This window comes from Capra hircus, chromosome 29 (genome assembly GCF_001704415.2).
Source record: "Capra hircus breed San Clemente chromosome 29, ASM170441v1, whole genome shotgun sequence".
NCBI classification, from domain to species: Eukaryota; Metazoa; Chordata; class Mammalia; order Artiodactyla; family Bovidae; genus Capra; species Capra hircus.
In genome coordinates, this window is record NC_030836.1 from 48,913,939 (window position 1) to 48,931,338 (window position 17,400).

At 59.1% G+C, this 17,400-nt stretch overlaps 1 protein-coding gene across 1 annotated transcript in view; it reads right to left on the minus strand.

Annotated features, from left to right (window-relative positions):
- SHANK2 (SH3 and multiple ankyrin repeat domains 2) overlaps positions 1-17,400 on the minus strand; it is a 564,129-nt gene that overhangs the window by 305,517 nt on the left and 241,212 nt on the right. The window lies entirely within an intron of this gene.

Genomic DNA, 17,400 nt, shown 5'->3' on the forward strand with positions numbered 1-17,400 from the left:
CTGGAGATCGGGTCTTTTAAGAGAGGGTTAAGGTAAAATGGGGTCACCAGGGGCCCTAATCCCACAGGACTGGGGTCCTTGTAAGAAGAGGAGGTCAGGACACGGACACACAGAGGGACGGCCCTGCGAGGACACCCTCCTGGGGTGTCTGCACGCCCAGGAGGGGGCCTCAGGCGGACCAGCCCCGCCCACACGTGGGTCTGGGATTCCAGCCTCCAGGACTGGGGACAGTGAATGTTTGAGCCGCCCCGTCTGTGGGGCTGTTACAGCAGGCAGGGCAAATGCACGTGGCTCCCTGGCTCTACTGGTGGGAAGCCGTCTGCCTGAACCCCAGTGTGCTCCTTTCTCCACCCACCAAACCGGGACTGGCAGCAGAGCATCGAACAGGAGGCGGTGGACCCACCTCAGCACGCTCCTCATGAAGCTCTAGACTGGAGGCAAGCCCCTCGCTCTGGGACATCAGCCCAGCCAGGGGCTCAGAACGAGGACACGGTCCTCAGGTACCGCGAGGGCTGGAACCCACGTGGTCGGCACCCCGCGTTTCTCCGAGGGCTGGAGCCAGAAACAGAGTGTCCTTTCCAAGTGTGTGCACGCTCAGTCTCTCAGGCGTGTCTGACTCTCTGAGACCCAGTGGACTGTAGCCCGCCAGGCTCCTCTGTCCTTGGGACTTTCCAGGCAAGAATGCTGGAGTGGGTTGCCGTGCCCTCCTCCAGGGGATCCTCCCGACCCAGGGATGGAACCCATGTCTCCTACATCTCCCGCGCTGCAGGCGGATTCTTTGCCCGCTGAGCCACCAGGGAAGCTCATCCTTTGCAAGAACAGGCATCTAAAGAAATGCAAGCCTCCGGGCTGCAGGGAAGCAGCCATGACAGGCGGCCAAGAACGCGAGCCTCCTCGAGCTGGCCCTCCACAAACTGGACTGCAGAGTGGCAGGAAGACATGCGCCCTCCTGGAGGGCTGACTGGGACATGGGAAGACCAGCGTCTCAGGGGAGAAAGGCGAGTTCAGTACTGAGTCCCGCACGGTCCACCGCTCCGGCTGCCCGAGGTCAGAGGTGGTGAAGTTCGTCATGGAAACCAAGGACAGCTGCACCCCACCCAGAACCTGGGCAACCCCCTGCTGGAGGGCTGGGCTTAATGGGGACAGAGGTGGTGCTGGGAGAGCTCCACCGAGATAGCTGCGACCCAGTACACCCTTCGCTGCTTCCCTGGGAGGCAGGACCATCCTGGGAAAGCAGACACACGCAGCCAGCCTGGGGAAGCCGCAGGGAAACGGCACGAGGCTTCCCGAGGACGCACGCTCGGAATTCACACCTTGGCTGGTATGGTTGTGAGAACTTGGAAGTGGCCCACGGGGGAGGTCACGCTCTTTCCAGCAGTGATGCCAACCTGCTTCCTCTGAGCCCGTCTGTCAGGGCAAGGAGCACCATCACTCGCATCTACTCCAAATTCTTCAAAGCAAAGCAGCCGAGCCGGGAGGGAGACGAGGAGCAGGGAAGGCGTGCTCCGTGGACCCCCACCTCCGGGGCCCGAGAGGCTGCCCTGTCCAGGGCTCGGCCCCTGGGGAATCAGTCCTTTTTTGGGGGAAAGTCTATTTTGGGGAAAAGTCCCGAGTTTGTCTTTGCCGGTCACCGGGGAAACTACCCCCACGTCACTGCCACTGTCAGCATCAGACAGCAGCCCGAAGACGTCTGGAAGGACTGAGGGTGACCTGAGCCCCGCCCAGCAGAAGGGCAGGGGGACAGGAGACCTCGCGAGGACGGCGGATCCAGGATCTCAGAGAGAGATGCTCTTCCTGCCGAGATCGTCAGCTGCAGGACCACAGCACCTAGAGGAAGCCAGCCTCTCGAGCAGATGCTCGAAACAGAGCCCCCTCGACTTTCTGCCTCATCCTTCCTGCACCCACCCGAGGACAAGCCAGAGCTTGCGCGGATGGAGGGGAGGGGTCACCCCAGCTTGGAGGGGACTCCCCCAGACCAGGAAACACTTGCATTCTGTGATGTGAATTCACGCTGAGGCTCCCAGCTTCCCTGACCTTAGAGTCAATTCTATTTTCCTGATGGTTATAAGCGGTACAAACGCCCTTGATGGAAAGTGATGGAATTTGGGGGGAGCCCTGCCAATAGCTAAGACAGACTCAGAAGGGGAAGAACAGTCTAGGGGAGAAGGGAACAGCGTGAACAGAACACCATGCCCCCAGATGAAACCCCCTTGCTGAGCACATGTTACCAAGATCAAAGTCCCAGAAGGTGAATCTGGGCGCATCGTGTAAGCAAATGTGCTCAGACAAAGGCTGTCTTTTCTGTACGCGCCTGAGAACCAGGCGGAAGAGGTCTTTCAGACAGTGGCAGCAATTCACGGTGGAGGGAGGTTTGGGGGGTGGCGGCTGCCCTCAGAAGATTAAGGGATGAAAGAGCTGGGACTTCTGCAAATACGTTCTGCTCCAAGGAGCCAGTGAGCTACTCAGCTGGACTCTCATAGGTGATGTTTCAGTGAGCATTCCAATGAACGTTCTCTCACTGAATTACCAAGATTCACATTAAGTTCATCTCCTGTGTGGTGTAATTGGAAATTCTTCCATGTTTATTTTTTGGCTTGGGCTGGGAAGTATCTCCTTAATTCCTCTAACCTCACATCTTCATAAACCTCCCGGTTTCATAAAATGAGAGCTCCCTGTCTTAACCAACTAACCGGAACCCGCCGTGGAAATGCTGCTGTTTTATTTTATTTTTTAATGTGCAAAGGGTTAGAAATACCTCTTTTCCTGTCTGAGAATGATTAATATTCCACCCAACTGTTTCCTTTTTCCAGGCAATCTGCAAACTCTAAGTGGGTGGATATTTTCTTAGCTTAGCCTTCCATGCATGTATTTATACGTTTCTTTCCCACAATACAAATTGCACAAAGCATGCAGAAAAGCAGACGCACTTTCAAAGTCTGCCACCGTGCATTTCCCACCCGCTCCCCGAAGCCGCGACCCGGGGAGGCCAAGGGACTCCAAGCGGCGGTTCTGAAAGCGCCCCACCTGCCCAGGGCCGCCAGTGGAGTCCCGGGGCTCCTAGCTCCTGCCTGAGTGCTTGGCAGCCTCCAGGCAGCGGGCAGGTTAGAGCCAAACTTCCTATTTTCCACAGGACTTAGTTCCTTAACAGTTAGGCTCTGGATGCACCAACAATGCATGAGCTACATTTCTGCAAGGGGCTGGACACTTGGGGGGGAAAAAAAATGAAGCCGACACCTCCAAGTGGGTTAACAGTCCAGACCAACTACAACAAAGCCCGATCACCCACCAGAAGTAATTACTCCCTTAACACGGCAGGAATGAATGAAGGGCAATTTTAGGAGGACCGGGAGTCCCCGGCTTCCCCCCACCCCCCCGCCGCCCGGGCCAGAAGCTGCTTGTTTCCATGCACTCCGCGCCCTACGGCTGGCTCTCCGCTTACCTTCCTTCTTGGTGAAGGCATTTAACAAAGACTTCATTTTCCCTCCGACTTTGGCAGCGGTCCGCTCATTATATAACCTTCTCGACTGGGAGGAAGGGAAGGGCCGCCCGGCCCCTGGGCGCCGGAGCAGTTTGGACCCGGGGAGCGGCGGCGGGCGTCTGGCCACTGCCTGCCTCCGAGCATAGCTGGGCAGGCCAGACCCAGCGCGCTGGTGACGGAGCCCACCCCATACTCTGTCTGTCAGCTGGGAACCAAGCGTGCGTAGACTGAGGCTGTTCTCAGAGCCCACTGCCGCTCCCCGCGCCCGTCATGGGAGTCGCGCTCCCCTGCTTTCGTGATCAGTGCATCGGGGAGGAGGTTCGCAGGCGGGAGGCATCGGTGAGCCCCGAGCCCCGACCATCCAAGGGCTCAGACCCGCCCCGGGGTGACAAAGCACAGCACCTGTGCTTTGCTGATTTTCATTCAAAAGAAAAAGCCAAGTTTTTCCTCGCTCTCCACCGCCGCCGCTTGTCCGCCAGCAGACGTGGGGGAGTCGGTCCTGGAGATAAAACGTCCCGGTTCCAGATAAGCCACGAGCCAGACCCGCGTTAACTGGGCAGCCAGTGCCAGGCTTCTGGAATCTCTGAACGTGACCCAGATTTCCGTTGGCAAGAATCAGACACAAGGACCCATTACTTCTCTGGCTCCCCCCCATGGAGGTAATGACCCTGGAGAAAACAGGATTTCCATCCCCCTTCCTAATTTTTTTTTTTTTTTTGGAAACAAAAGAGATGAAACAATTAAAACTGCAGCCCAGCCAAAGCTCGTCCTAATTCCAGGCAGCTGATAAAAAGCCCGTTCCGAGCCAGGCTGCACGTTTCTTACAGGAGTCCGGGAGACACACGGAGAGGTGGCAGGGAAAAAGTTCTGCCTGAGCAGCAAACACAGAGGGAGGGGCCGTGGCAGGGAGCCCCACTGCAGGGGGCACGGGGTTATTTCTACACAAGGAGAAAGGTCTTTCCGAAAGCTTAACGGAGCATCCCAGGGAGCAGGCTCTGATGCCTGTGCTGCTGGGGCTGTAATTAAGTGTGCGATTTTTCGGTTGCTAAGAGAGCTGCTTCTGAAATTTGAAGGCAAAAAAAAAAAGAGAGAGAGAGAGAGGAAGATGGGATGAGACGAGGCAAAGCACCGGGAGCCTGTAAGTTGAATTCCATATGGTCGGCTTGCTTTGTGTCAACAAAACCGGCAGCGGCAGAAGCTCTGGGAGCCTCTCTCCATGGGACGCCCAGGGCTGGCCGGATGTCTGTCCAGGGTGGCGAGAGCGTGGACCAGGTGCCCGTTAGCAGCTGAGCACTTGAGCGTCGTTTCACTCCCACGATGCCCCATCGCAGGGCTTAGCGCTGCCTTCAAACTCTGCCCCGGGTGACCCTCGCCTGCCACACCGGAGCCCAGGCCACGCCTAAGACTCGCCCTAGCAGACACTCAGCCACTGGTGCGTTTCACCCACGAAGACCTGACGACCTGCCCCGCGCCACTCACATCCCTGGGGGACAGAGCAGGTGACGGCAGGGGCAGGCTGTCTTTGGACGTGGGTGCCAGGCTGCAAAGCTTCCAGAAGCATCTCTCTCAGATGCAGAAACCAACAAGGGTACAACCACTCCTTCTTGGGGAGCCTGCCACTGCCCTCCCACCCCGGTGAAGGAACCGTCAGGGATCTTCAAGGTGGGCGTGTCCAGTTTATCGAGGGTGTGCTGGCTGGCTGCCCCAGCTGGGACAGGATGCCCTGGTGACAGTGACCTGCGGGAGATCCCCCCCCCAGAGGCAGGGCCCCTGCCACACGGGCCCCAGGAAACCCTCCGGGGAGCGGGAGGGAGGCGCTGCGAGGCTCAAGCCGATGCTACCCCAGAGCGCAGGCCTCCCCCCGCGCCAAGTGCCCGCGACACTCTTGGCCTCTGCTGTCCGCAGGGAGCACATGTGGTCCACAGCTGGTGGGCAGTGGCTGAGCCCAAGGCCGGAAGTGCCCTCCATTGCCGGCTCCCTGTGTGGACCTGGGGAGGAACGGGTGGGGAGGAGGTGGCTTCCCCGGTGTCCCCGCGAACATCCCGTGTCTCTTCCGAGGGAGGAGGACCCCTCACCCCCGAGCTGGGAGCAGAGCCAGAGGCGCCCAAAGAGCATCCACCCGTGGCCCAGGTGGGGACACTCCTGGCCCGCCTCCCCGGCCCTGCGTTCAGAGGGACGGTTCCTCCCGGTGCCTTTGCCCGTAGTAGGAGCAGAGTCTGGAAATGACAGGCCCCCGGCTCCTGGCCCAAGGGCGGGCCGTTCTGAGACAAATCCTGGCTTCCCTGGTGGCTTACTGGCACAGAATCTACCTGCTAAGCAGGAGCCACGGGTCCAATCCCTGGGTCAGAAAGACGCCCTGGAGGAGGGCATGGCTACCCACTCCAGCATCCTCGCCTGGAAAAGCCCGTGGACGGAGGAGGGTCTCAAAGAGTCGGACACGACTGAGCAACTAAGCAGCAGGAGCCCCCTGGAAGCAGCAGGAGCCCCCTGGAAGCAGCAGGAGCCCCCTGGAAGCAGCAGGAGCCCCCTGGAAGCAGCAGGAGCCCCCTGGAAGCAGCAGGAGCCCCCTGGAAGCAGCAGGAGCCCCCTGGAAGCAGCAGGAGCCCCCTGGAAGCAGCAGGGCCCCGGCTGCCTGCCCGAGAGCTGAGAAGAGTCTGAGGCAAACCCCAGACCAGGAAAGAGGCCGGCAGGCCGGGGGCAGAGGGGGTCCCTGGCTCCCGATTGCCCCGCCTCCAGGCTCCACGTCCCAGCGTGCGTGCACCCGGGCTGTGCAGGCCCAGGGGACAAGGCAGTGAGCGAGACGGAGACGCCGGCTCCCTCCCAGGCTGCACGAGGGGCAGGGTGGGCGCGTAAGAGCAGCCTTTGGACATAACAGGATGCGAGGGGCCCCGGGAAGCACTCCTCAGCCCGAAGATTCCCATTCCCATTCCTCTAATAAGCAGACAGCCTTCCCAATCACCACTTTCAGGAATCCGAGCAAACGATTCACTGAGATTAGCAGCAAGAGCTTAGGTTCACGTGCAAACCTACTGTGTGCCCGGCCCCGGACCAGAAATCCTGCCAGGAGGGAGGCGGTCCACTCCTGACTCAACCCACCTCGTCCATGTAAAGCTCTTCCCCACTGGCAGGCATGCTCTCCTTGAATACTTCCAGCAATGGGGAGCTCACTACCCATGTACTGGCTCTGCGCCCACACACTCCAGTCTCCTTCCCCATTGCACCAACATCATTTCCACACCCGCCATACACTGATTGGAAGGGAAGGCCAAGGCGTTCAGAGCACAGACTTCATCCCAAGAAGTAAAGTAGGTTGGGGGTGTCAGAGCTCAGACGCACACAGATGGCTGAGCTTCCCTCCCATCAGCTCCTAGACCTTTTGTTCTGTTGCCAGGTCCTTTGTGGAGCAACCACAGTGACCACTAGAGGCTGTGCTGGCCACACTGCTGAGGTTTAGTTTCAACTGGACTTCATTCCAAATGAGGGGAAGAAGGGAGAGCAAAGATTCTGGTTCTGAGCTGGGCTGGGGTGAGGTGGGTGGCCAGTGGCAGCGGGTGGGGTCGGGGATGGCATGGGGTGACTCTGTCCACTTGCTCACCCGCCCACCCACCCCAAAGGATGACTGAGCATCTTTTGAGTTGGGGGGCTGTTTGAAGGACAAAAAGCAGGAGGAAGGATTAGATGGAGCCTCCCCAAATCAGACAGCTTCCAGGAAGGAAGAAGGTCACCCCAGAACGAACCCCAAACTGTCAGCCGCCTGTCCTGACCCGTTGGTCATCAGCTCAGCCCCAGCCAGCCCAAGCCCGGTGCCAAGCCCTCGACAGGAGGTGATAAACCAACATAAGCTCTGCGTGAGCGCCTGTGTCCGCTCCCACTCCCCCAAGGCCCTGCACGGTTTCAGCCTCTGCACCCCACCCACTGCCCCCCCTTACTTAGACCCGCCTCCCAAGCCCTCACTGTCTGAGCCCTTCATTTGCCACGTCTTTTGACAACTGCCTGACAACAGGCTGAAAATAATTTCATTTCTCGTATAAAAAAGGCTCTTTGCACATCAGAACATTTCAAGACGCTATGAAGTCCTGGCAGGGAAGACGCGCCAGGTGTTATAAACACGCCTGGTGAGAGTCTGCAGGGCTGCTCCATGGGGACGGTCAGCCCACCTCCTTCCCTGTGCCGGCCAGCAGGCGAGCGCTGGACACGGGGCCACGGCCAGCATCCGACTCAGGGGCTGGCTCTGCGTCTTACTGCTCGGCGGCCCTGGGCTGGCCAGACACCCCAGCTCGCGGATTCCCCACCTGCAAGGTGGGAACAGCCCAGCGCATCCCCAGTGTTGGCTGTGGGATCGCATGAGTTGTACCTGGAGCACGGAGCAGGGTGGGCAGCCTTCTGGGGTTGAGTCCCAGCGCCTGCACCTCCCAGCTCTGTGACCCCGGGAGAGGCACCACGTGTCTCTCTGCCTGTTTCCTCTCCCATTGATGGGGATGTGCCTGCTGCTGCCACATAGGAGGCGAGGAGCAAATCAGTGATAGTAACGTCTGTAAGTGCCTGGGTTTGAAGGCTGCCAACAATGGCAAATAAACACTTTTAATTAAAAAAAAAAAATTCTGTGAGTGAACATCGAGTCAGTCTCCCTGGCCCCCACCCCAGCTCCGTGTCTGTGATAAGCCCTCCCAGGTCCCTTAGAATGCATTTACACAGTCTCGTTGGGTGCCGCCTCCTCCAGGAAGTCTCCCTGAAGGATCCAGTCCCTGGAGAGACCTGCCCATCCCCCGCTGCCCAAGGTGGCCAGGCCAGCAGTCCTCCCTGGGGGTGTTCTCAGTTCCATGGCACATCAAGCAGGTCCAGTGTCCAGCTCCCCATCACTCTGCAAATGAGCGGGGAGTGGTGCTCCCACAGCTCTGGACGTGAGGATCAGAGGAGAGGGAGGCGGCCCGTCTGGTTCCCACCTTGTTTGGACTGTTCCCAGGCCCTTTCCCAGGCCCCCCAGGTGGTCTCCTGGGCTGTGGTCTCCTCCCTGCTGTGCCCCGTCCAGCCTCCACCCACCGCCACGTCTGCCCTGGTCCTGCCTGCCACGAGGAGGCCCAGCTGGGCACTGCAGGAGGCCCGCCTCACCTGAGGCACGCTGAGCATCGGGCAGGCCTGGGTCCTCAGCGTCCCTGCCGTGTCCTGCCCGCCTGGGGGTGTGGGCAGCTGGGGTCATCCTGGGGCTTGGAGGGCTGCCAGGGCTCCAGGTGACCACGGCCGGGGCTCTGACCCAGGGCGCGCACGGGCTGGGCCGGAGGGCACAGACCCAGCTCAGGGCAGCACCGGCTCCGCCACGGAGCTCCCAGCCCCAGTGCGCCGGTCCCCCGGGGGGCCCCAGAAGTCCTTCAGAACCACCCCTCCCCGCACCCACAGCCAGAGCGATGTTTTCAACGAGACCCCGGCGGACGAGCCAGTGGGGCTGGGGTGTGAATGTCGCCAAGGGTCCCGCAGTCCCCGAGATGGCGCCGTTCCCCTTCTCTTTCCGGGTGCCCTGGGGACTCGCTCAGGGCCCACCTCCTCTTCCTGGTAGCGGGCTGCAGAAGGGAGAGCCGGCTGGGGTGGAGACGGGCTGGGCAAGCAGGAGAGGCCCTGAGTCTATTTCTGCCTCAACGCAAACTTGTGGAGGCGGCTGTAGCCTCTTGTCAGACAGGAGGCCCATGGGGAACTGAAAAGAGGAGGAGAAACTCCGGAGGGTCTCAGTGGCCCACCAGCCCCACCCTCTGCCTTGCCTAACAGAAATGACAACCAGCTGCCGGGCAGGAGACCGCCGACGTGTGCAAGCTCCTTGCTCGGCTCAGGGGAGCAGAGAGGCAGTGGGTCCTGGGGGGAGTCTGTGGGGCCAGACCTGGATTCTTCCTGCCCATTCCCCACCTGAGCCAAAATAGCAGACCTCGCTTCCTTCCCGCGTCGCTTTAGATAACTGTGATTTAAATATTAGTAGGCAACATTTCTCCATCTCACAATCATTGTTCAATGAATCATACGTTTATAAATAACAGGAGATATAAAAAGGCATCTCGGCAGTAGTGCGGGGGTTATCTCTGAGCCAGCATGGAGGTGTCTGCGAGAGGTGGGACGTTCCAGCAGCTGGGACCGCACAGGGAGGGAGGCACTGCGCCTGGAGGCCCCGTCGAGGCCCCTGGGTGGGAGGCAGGGGCACTGATGAGGGGGCTGCAGAACCGCCCCCCCAGGGTGGGGGGGTCTCACCCTAGGGTGGGGGTCTCCCTCCAGGGCTGCCAGGCTCGGGGCCGATGGTGGCAGAGCTCAGAGACTCCGGCAGGGGCTCCACACCAGCCCTGAAATAGGGCTCTAGTGCCAAGACCAGGCCAGAGCGGGCACAGGCAGAGGAGCTTTGGAGGGCTGAGCTGGGGCTGGCCACAGGGAGGATGAGGGTCCCCCAGGTGCATTCCGGAAGGACTCCAGACTCCAAACTCTGGCCCCCGTCTCCTCCCTCCGTGTAGCTTCAAGTCCTGGAGAGCTACTGTGCACTGGGCCAACACTCTTACCCGGCCGTGTGGGGCAGCAGGCAGAGCAGCGGCTTCATACAGAACGCCAGGGCGACCCTGGGAGCCCAGTGGTGAGGACGCCTGGACTCCCCAAAGGGGGACCTGGGCTCAGGGCGCTGAGACAAGTCAGCAGTGCCCAGCCCACTGCTCAGCAGAACCATCTGAAGTCTCCAAGGCCAGGCACAGACTTCTTCCAGAAGTCTTCTGGGCACCTGGACAGTCAGGACCGGACTGGAGGTGCCGGGACCACAAAGAGAGAACCTCCGAGGCCACGGGGCGCCCACGTCTCCAGACACACTGGAGAGCTAACCACACATAGAGGGATTTGTTGAAAGGCAGCCCTGGAGCTGGCTGGGGAGTAACCAGGGTGACTATGGGCTAGAGGCGGAATGTTGCATTCCCTGAATTTACACGCTGAAGCCCGGTCCCCAGGGTGACGGCTCTGGGAGGTGGGGCCTTTGGGAGGTGATGCTGGATGTTAGCCGCTCAGTCGTGTCCGACTCTTTGCGACACGTGGACTGCAGCTCTCTGGGTTCCTTTGCCCAGGGACTTCTCCAGGCAAGAATACTGGAGTGGGTTGCCACTTCCTTGTCCAGGGAATCTTCCCAAGCCAGGCATAGAACCCGTGGCTCCTCGTTGCAGGTGGATTCTGTACTGACTGAGCCACACTGTGATAGGATCAGTGCCCTTATAACCAGAGGCGTGGGAGACAGCTCTCTCTCGGCCCAGGTGAGGACACAGTGAGAAGCCAGGAAGAGGCCCCTCGCCAGGAACCAAACTGGCCTTGATCTTGGACATCCAGCCTTCAGGACTTCAGTGAGGGACAAATGGACATTGTTTGAGGCATCATCTGCGGTGGTTTGTGAGAGCCACCTGACCTTCAAAGACACCACACGTGGCCGACCATGTCCCTCTCCCCTGCAGGCCCCCAGGGGTCTCCACGCCATCACCTCTACGCCACCCCCCACACAGGGTTGGGTGCTCTCAGCCCTGTTGGTGCTCCGTACACAGCTCTGGGCATCACCTCTGCAGTGGCCTCTACCTGGACTCCTTTACCCGCCCCTCCTGCCCTGGTTCTTCCAGCTCCAGCTCTTCAGCATCACTCTCCAGGTCGCCTCATCACAGAAGTGTTTCTTGACTGTCCTTTCTAGAAAGACAGCCCTCTTATTCTCTCTCTCAGCCCCTTGTTACTCCTCCTCCACTGCATTGATCAAAATCTGAAATCACACCAGTTGTGAGTTTGTTTATACTGGTGTATTTTATCCACAGGGACTGAGTCTGTCTTTTTTTAAAAAATTCTTTCTTTTACCTTTTAATTTCTGGCGGCACTGGGTCTTAGCCTGGCACGCACAGTTCCTCTAGTTGCGGCATATGTGTGAGCTTAGTTGCCTCGTGGCACGTGGGATCAGGGATCAACCCAGGTAGCCTGCCTTGGAAGCTGGACTCTCGACCACTGGACCACAAAGGAGGTCCCCTGGGTCTGTCTGATCCATTACACCGTCACCAGAACACAGCTCAGCCTCTCACAAGACACCTGAGCTTCACCCGCTTTCAGCAAATGGACAAACAAAAGGTACATTTCCTCCCTCACGCCCTGGACTTCACCGCTGCGGCCTGCGCTGCACTTGCTTCACTATGAAACACCTGTTTCTAGAACTCTTCCCACCACGAACACTTCCTCCCCACAGCTGGAACCTGCAGGAAGGCATGGGGCAGGGCAGAGGCTTTACACAGCACGTAAGACCTGGCACAGAACGGGAGCTTAAAAATACAGGTTCCGGTCATTAATATTTCAGGCCCTTGTCTGTCCACACATATCTGGGTCGTCTGTTAATTGTGGTTTCCTTTAGTTACACGTCTTGCTTTCCTGCTTCTTTGCTTGCCTAGTTATTTCTGAATCTGCATCAGCCATTGCGTTTGATATGTTGTAGAGACTATGGGTTCTGTTATCTTCCTCTGAAGAGTGTGGAGTTTCTCTAGCAGGGAGTAAAATGATCAGGACACACTGTTCTGTGAAGGCATGGCTCTTATGCTTTTGTAGATGGAATTTCTGGAGGCTTGGTCCTTGCGTGAGGTCCTGACTTCCAGGGCCTTTTTGGGGTTCTGGCAGAAGATCTCAGGTGTTTGCCAAACTCTTTTAATAAGACAGAGCTCAGCTTCCTGTTGTCTCTCATTGCCTCTTTGAGTTTTAAGCTACTGTGTTCCACTGGGATCCCTGGACTCTCATTTTAGACACAGTTCAGAAGTCAGTTAAGGATTTAGAGGGATTTACATGCAGATCTGAGGACTCTCTCTTCTATTTCCAGCTTCTCATGCAGCCCTGATCGTGACCTTCAACTGCTGAATCTTCACCCCAGAGGAACTCACTTTTTGTCAGGGGACCCCCTCTTTCATGGGGGTCCCCCAACCACACACCTGCATGCACACACAGTGTGTAGCAGTGAGTCCCTGACCTCCATGTCCAGAGGCAGCAGGAGGGGAGAGGAGACTCTGGTGAGCTGGTCAGTGGGCAGCGGCCTCAGAAAGTAAGGTGACGAGATGGGCACAGCAGCTGTCTCCTGTGAGCAGCCCGGGAGGAGCGGGGTGAGGGCTCTGAGGGTCAAAGCAGAGGTCGGCTCTTTAACACGACCCCCGTGTCATCACCGTGAGCCCCACTCTGAACGCCCACACGGTGCAGCCCAGGCCTGGACCTGCTGCCCGCCCTGTCCTCTCTGCAGCCCAGTGAGGCGGGTCCTTTCACACCCACTTTACAGACATGAAGACCGAGGCTCAGGAAGTGCCAGAATCCATCCAACCCCTTGCCCGTCACTCCGGGGCAGCACTGACCTCACTTCTACCTCTATCCCAACATCAGAGCCGGACGGTGGGCTTCCCCGGTGGCACGGTGGTAAAGAATCCGCTTGCCAACGCAGGAGACACAGGCTTGATCCCTGGTCTGGGAAGATCCCCAGGGCGGCAGAGCGACTAAGCCTGTGCACCCCGACTACTGAGCCCACGAGCTGCAACGACTGCAGGCCTCGAGCCCCAGAGCCCGTGCTCCAGCATGAGAGACGCCTCCGCCCCACAGCTAGAGAGCGGCCCCCACTCGCCACAGCCAGAGAAGAGCCCTGGCCAAGGCCAGGCGGCGGCGTCCTGACCACCGCATGGATGAGAGCTGGGTGGGGCCCTATGGGGGGAGGGTGGGGGCTCATCTGGGAGGCGGGTGACGAAGGAGGAAGCCGGCTGAGTCATCTGTGTATCCTGACCCCACCTCTGCTTGGCTGTGGGTCCTGCCTCTGCTGGGCCTCAGTTTCCCCATATATCCACAAGGGGATATAGTAGAATGTCCCCTGAAAGTCCTGGCCAGCAAATCCGAGGGCCCTGTGGCGCATCCTTGTCAGAGAGGTACAGAGGGTTCTCAGGGCTGAGTAGCAGGATTTCAGGGGAGCAGCCTGGGTCGGCTCCCAAGCCTCTAAGAGACACCATGGGCCATCCCGAGGTGGTCAGGCTGTGAGCCATGAAGGCCCAAGGCCACAGCAGTTCCTCGAAGGGGCCTGCCATCCGCCAAGTCCCGTTTCACCTGTGCCGAGGTTTGGCTCTGCAACCATGGACAGGCCGAGCCGTCTCTCGGAGCCTGTGAACGGGGCTCTGGTGATGCCCTTTGCACACAGGCCCTCTCAGAGGCCCCTTCCCCTGGAAGAAGTGGGAGGAGGGGAAGGGTCTGCAGCCTGCCTGCTGAGGTCCCGTGGCCGCCGTGGGTGCCTCGGCAGGCCTCCTTGCCGAGCAGAGTGCAGCACGTCTCTCTCACCGAACCCAGCTCTTCCCAGGAGCCAGCGGCTCACGTCGTGCTCAGAGAGGAAGCCAAGCCCTGCCTGGAAGCTGAAGGAAGCTTTGCTGCAGAGGCCCACGAGATGGCAAGGCCCGTCCAAACCATGCCCCCCGAGTGCCGTCCGGCTGGCCTGGACGGGAACTAGGGGACACTCCCCATGCCGCTGGGCTTCAAGCTTTCACCTCTAGATTCCGACTCCGTGGGTGAGTGGTTATGCCACCCTTATCCTGCCCCCTGGGCTGGGAGGCTGGGCCTCGGGAATCCTTCCCCAGAGACCCTCAGCCTTCCTTGGGAGGGGCCACAAAGCCTCTGCGCCCCCCCGGTGACCCGCCCCCCCCAGTCTCTGCTGGGGAGGAAGCCGAGCTGCTCAGGGTCCATACACACCCAGCCCTGCCGGCCTCCCTCAACGTCTCTGGATGGACAGAACCTCCAGCGTCGTCATCCTGGCTACACGTCCTCCACGGCCTCAGTTCAGTTCATTAATACTCAGCTTTAAAAGAACCCAGCAAACGCCCCATTTTCCTAATGGGGTCAGCAAGTGCTCCCGTGTACCAAACACCAACTGTTCAGAGTCACCACCAGACAGCTCTGTTTCTACCTCAAACTCACGCATCTTTCCATCTTAGGGGGATGACAACTTTGCTCCCTAAACTCCAAGCCGAGCCCACCGCAGCTACGTCTTCAAGAGTGTCGTTTAAGACGCTGCACGTGTTTCCACTGTGGCATAGACTTGTCCACTCCTAGCAGAAAAGCTGGGGAGGTGAGCTTGGTCCTGCATTCTGCCCTTCAAAGCAACTACCTACAGCCCCCGCGTTCCCGGCCACGCCGTGGTGTCACAGACTAGCTGGCGAGTCCACATGCCCTGATTTTACGTGACAAACTCCTTAGCGTCAGGCTGAGGTGGCTTTTGGCTTTTCACTTGTATAAACAACACTGCCGAGAACAACTTGCGATTCTATTCCTAGGAGTGGAATTGCCAGGTGGAAGATCTGAGGGTTTCTACAGTTATGGACACACTTTTGCTAAACCACTTTCCCCAAAGAGTTACATTAGTGATACAACCGGGCCATGGGAAACGAATTTTCTCTTAGAAGAAAAAAAAAAATTCATTTCTGGAGAGAGAAGTAAAGAAAATGTATCTCAATCCGACAATAGTAAATTAAGAAACAGGAGAATACCAGTGAGCTAATAAAAGCGCTCACACTTGGTGTGGGTTTTTGGAGGGGACGTGATTCTACGTGGCGGGGCTCATCCTCACAACCAGAGGCTTCTCCTTCCAGCTGAGAAGTGGGCTGCGATAACACCAGCCCATCCAGGTGGCCAGGTAAGTTCACGAAGCTTTACCTGTTTGGCTTCATGACCTTCTGCGGAGACAGCAGAGGCTGAGCTGACGACTCTGACCTTGGAACTGGAAGGGGCAGGAGGCTGCTGTGGAACCAAGGGCACAGGCAGACAGGAGAGGCGGGCCATCAAGCCCCCGAGTCATCCACACCGACCGTTCCCAGGCATCTGAGGCAGGATTCGGGCAACACCATAGAACTGAGATCCCATAGGAAAACAGGACTCGGGCGATGGAGGGGAGAGAGACGCCCAGTGAGATTAAGAATCAGATGGGGACGTCCTTGACGCTCTGGTGGCTGAGAATCCGCTTGCTAATGCAGGGGACAAGGGCAGGACCCCTGATCGGGGAACCGAGATCCCACAAGCTACGGGGTAACTAAGCCTTTGCCCCACAGTCTCTTGAGCCCACGTGCCACAACTTGATCCCAGACGCTGTAACTTGGACCTAGCGCAGCCAAGCAAATAATTATTTAAAAAAGAATCAAAGAGGTGGCCCTGAGTTAATGAATGCACGTTTCCCACACATCCCATTGAGAAATGGAAAATAAGGGGCTAGACCTAAAGGCGAAAAGACGGTGTGCATTTCCAGCTTGCCAGCAGCGAGGCTGACATCAGACGCCCTGCGAGGTGGTGCTGTGTTGACCTCGCCAGCACCTGACCCCAAGCTTCCTGCCATCAGACTGTAAGCAGCTCACGTGGGGCAGTAAAGGACTGGTGGCCCCCGTCTCCCCCAGGACAAAGGCAGCCCAGGGCAGCAGCCAGGGGCCCCCGACATTGAGTTTCATGTCTTTTGCAAAGTGGAGAGGCAGGGAGGGGGATGGGAGGGTCTGGGACACGGGCCTTCAGGGGACAGCAGCCACGTGCAAAGTCAGAGAGAGAAAGGAAGGGAGAGACCCGTATATCTGGGCAAAAAAGGACAGCACCCTCCCTTCTGTGGGCCTTCTGGGGCGACAACTGAGCCCTCATGGCCTCAGGCTGCGCTTCTGTGAATTAGTCATAGTAACAACGGTGATGCTGACGCCGGCTGACGCCGACGCTCTGCTAAAGCCTGGCTTTGGCACTGCGTGTGCCTCATCTCAGCACCAGCGCAACAAAGGGCAATATGGCCCCATGATGCCTGGAAGGTGACTCCCGCTCAGAGAGGGTCAGCAACCCACCCAAGGTCACACAGCCGGGATGCAGGCTGAGGAGGGGCCCGGAGTCTGCCCTCTCTTAAACCAGCTAGCGCTCCAGTGCCTGGAGGACCCACCCTAGCGGGTGCTGTGGGCACCAAAGGGGATGATCCAAGCCTGGAGCCTTTGGTGAGTCCTTGCAAGGACACGTGTGCCCAGGTTGCAGGATGGGATTTGGGAAATTATCCCAGTTTGCTGAACAGCTCCGAGCCAGGGGGCCAGGCCTCCTCCTCTGCTCTGATTAGGGGCGCTACCTCGGCCGGACTGTCGGGGCCCCGGAGCATTTGGCTGAGGTCGTGGTTTCATGGGGGAGGGGTGCAGGCTGGTGCAGGAGGGGTACCCCACCACCCCCTGTAGGGTCCTGCGATGGCCTCGGGGAGACCGAGGCACCGGCCTCTGCTTTGGGCCTCAGCTGAGCTGTCCAGGGGTGCAGGGCTCCTCCAGCAGCTGGGGCGGGGCGTCCTGCCTCCCCCAGCACCACTCTGATGAGGGGGTCCCGCCACGCAGCCTTGTCTCTCAGGCCCTTGTCTCTGTGCTATTAAGCAAGAACACGAGGCCAGGGGGCACGCGGGCACCCCAGAGCCTGCTGCTGGCATTAACTATGTGGGGGGCATGCCTGGCTTCCAGGTCACCCATCGGGGCGGGACTGCCCCACCCCACCCAACAGGGGCACCACACATCCACCTGAAATTCCTCTGGACAGGGGCCCGGCTCCCACACCCCGCAGGGGCTCGTCTCTGCCCTGGCAGCCCCTCTACGTGGTACCTGGTCTCCATCTGCCAAGCGCCGGGTCCCCGTGCCAGCCCCCCATTAATTCAGGGCCCTGGGTCACAGACGCCGTGTCTATGCCATCTGAATAAGCCCTGGGGTCTTCACATAAATGAACTGAACAGGCTCTGCCTGGGGGGAACCACCACCCCTTGAACCCCCCGAGCCTTCATAGTCTGGCCTCCAAGCAGGTCACCTGGGAAGGTGTGGACAAAAGCTGAGGACAAGACCTGGAGACATGCCCAGGGGGCCCCGGGGTGGGGTGCTGGCCCGGAGGGGACCGGCCAGGGTGGGCTGCGCGTCCCT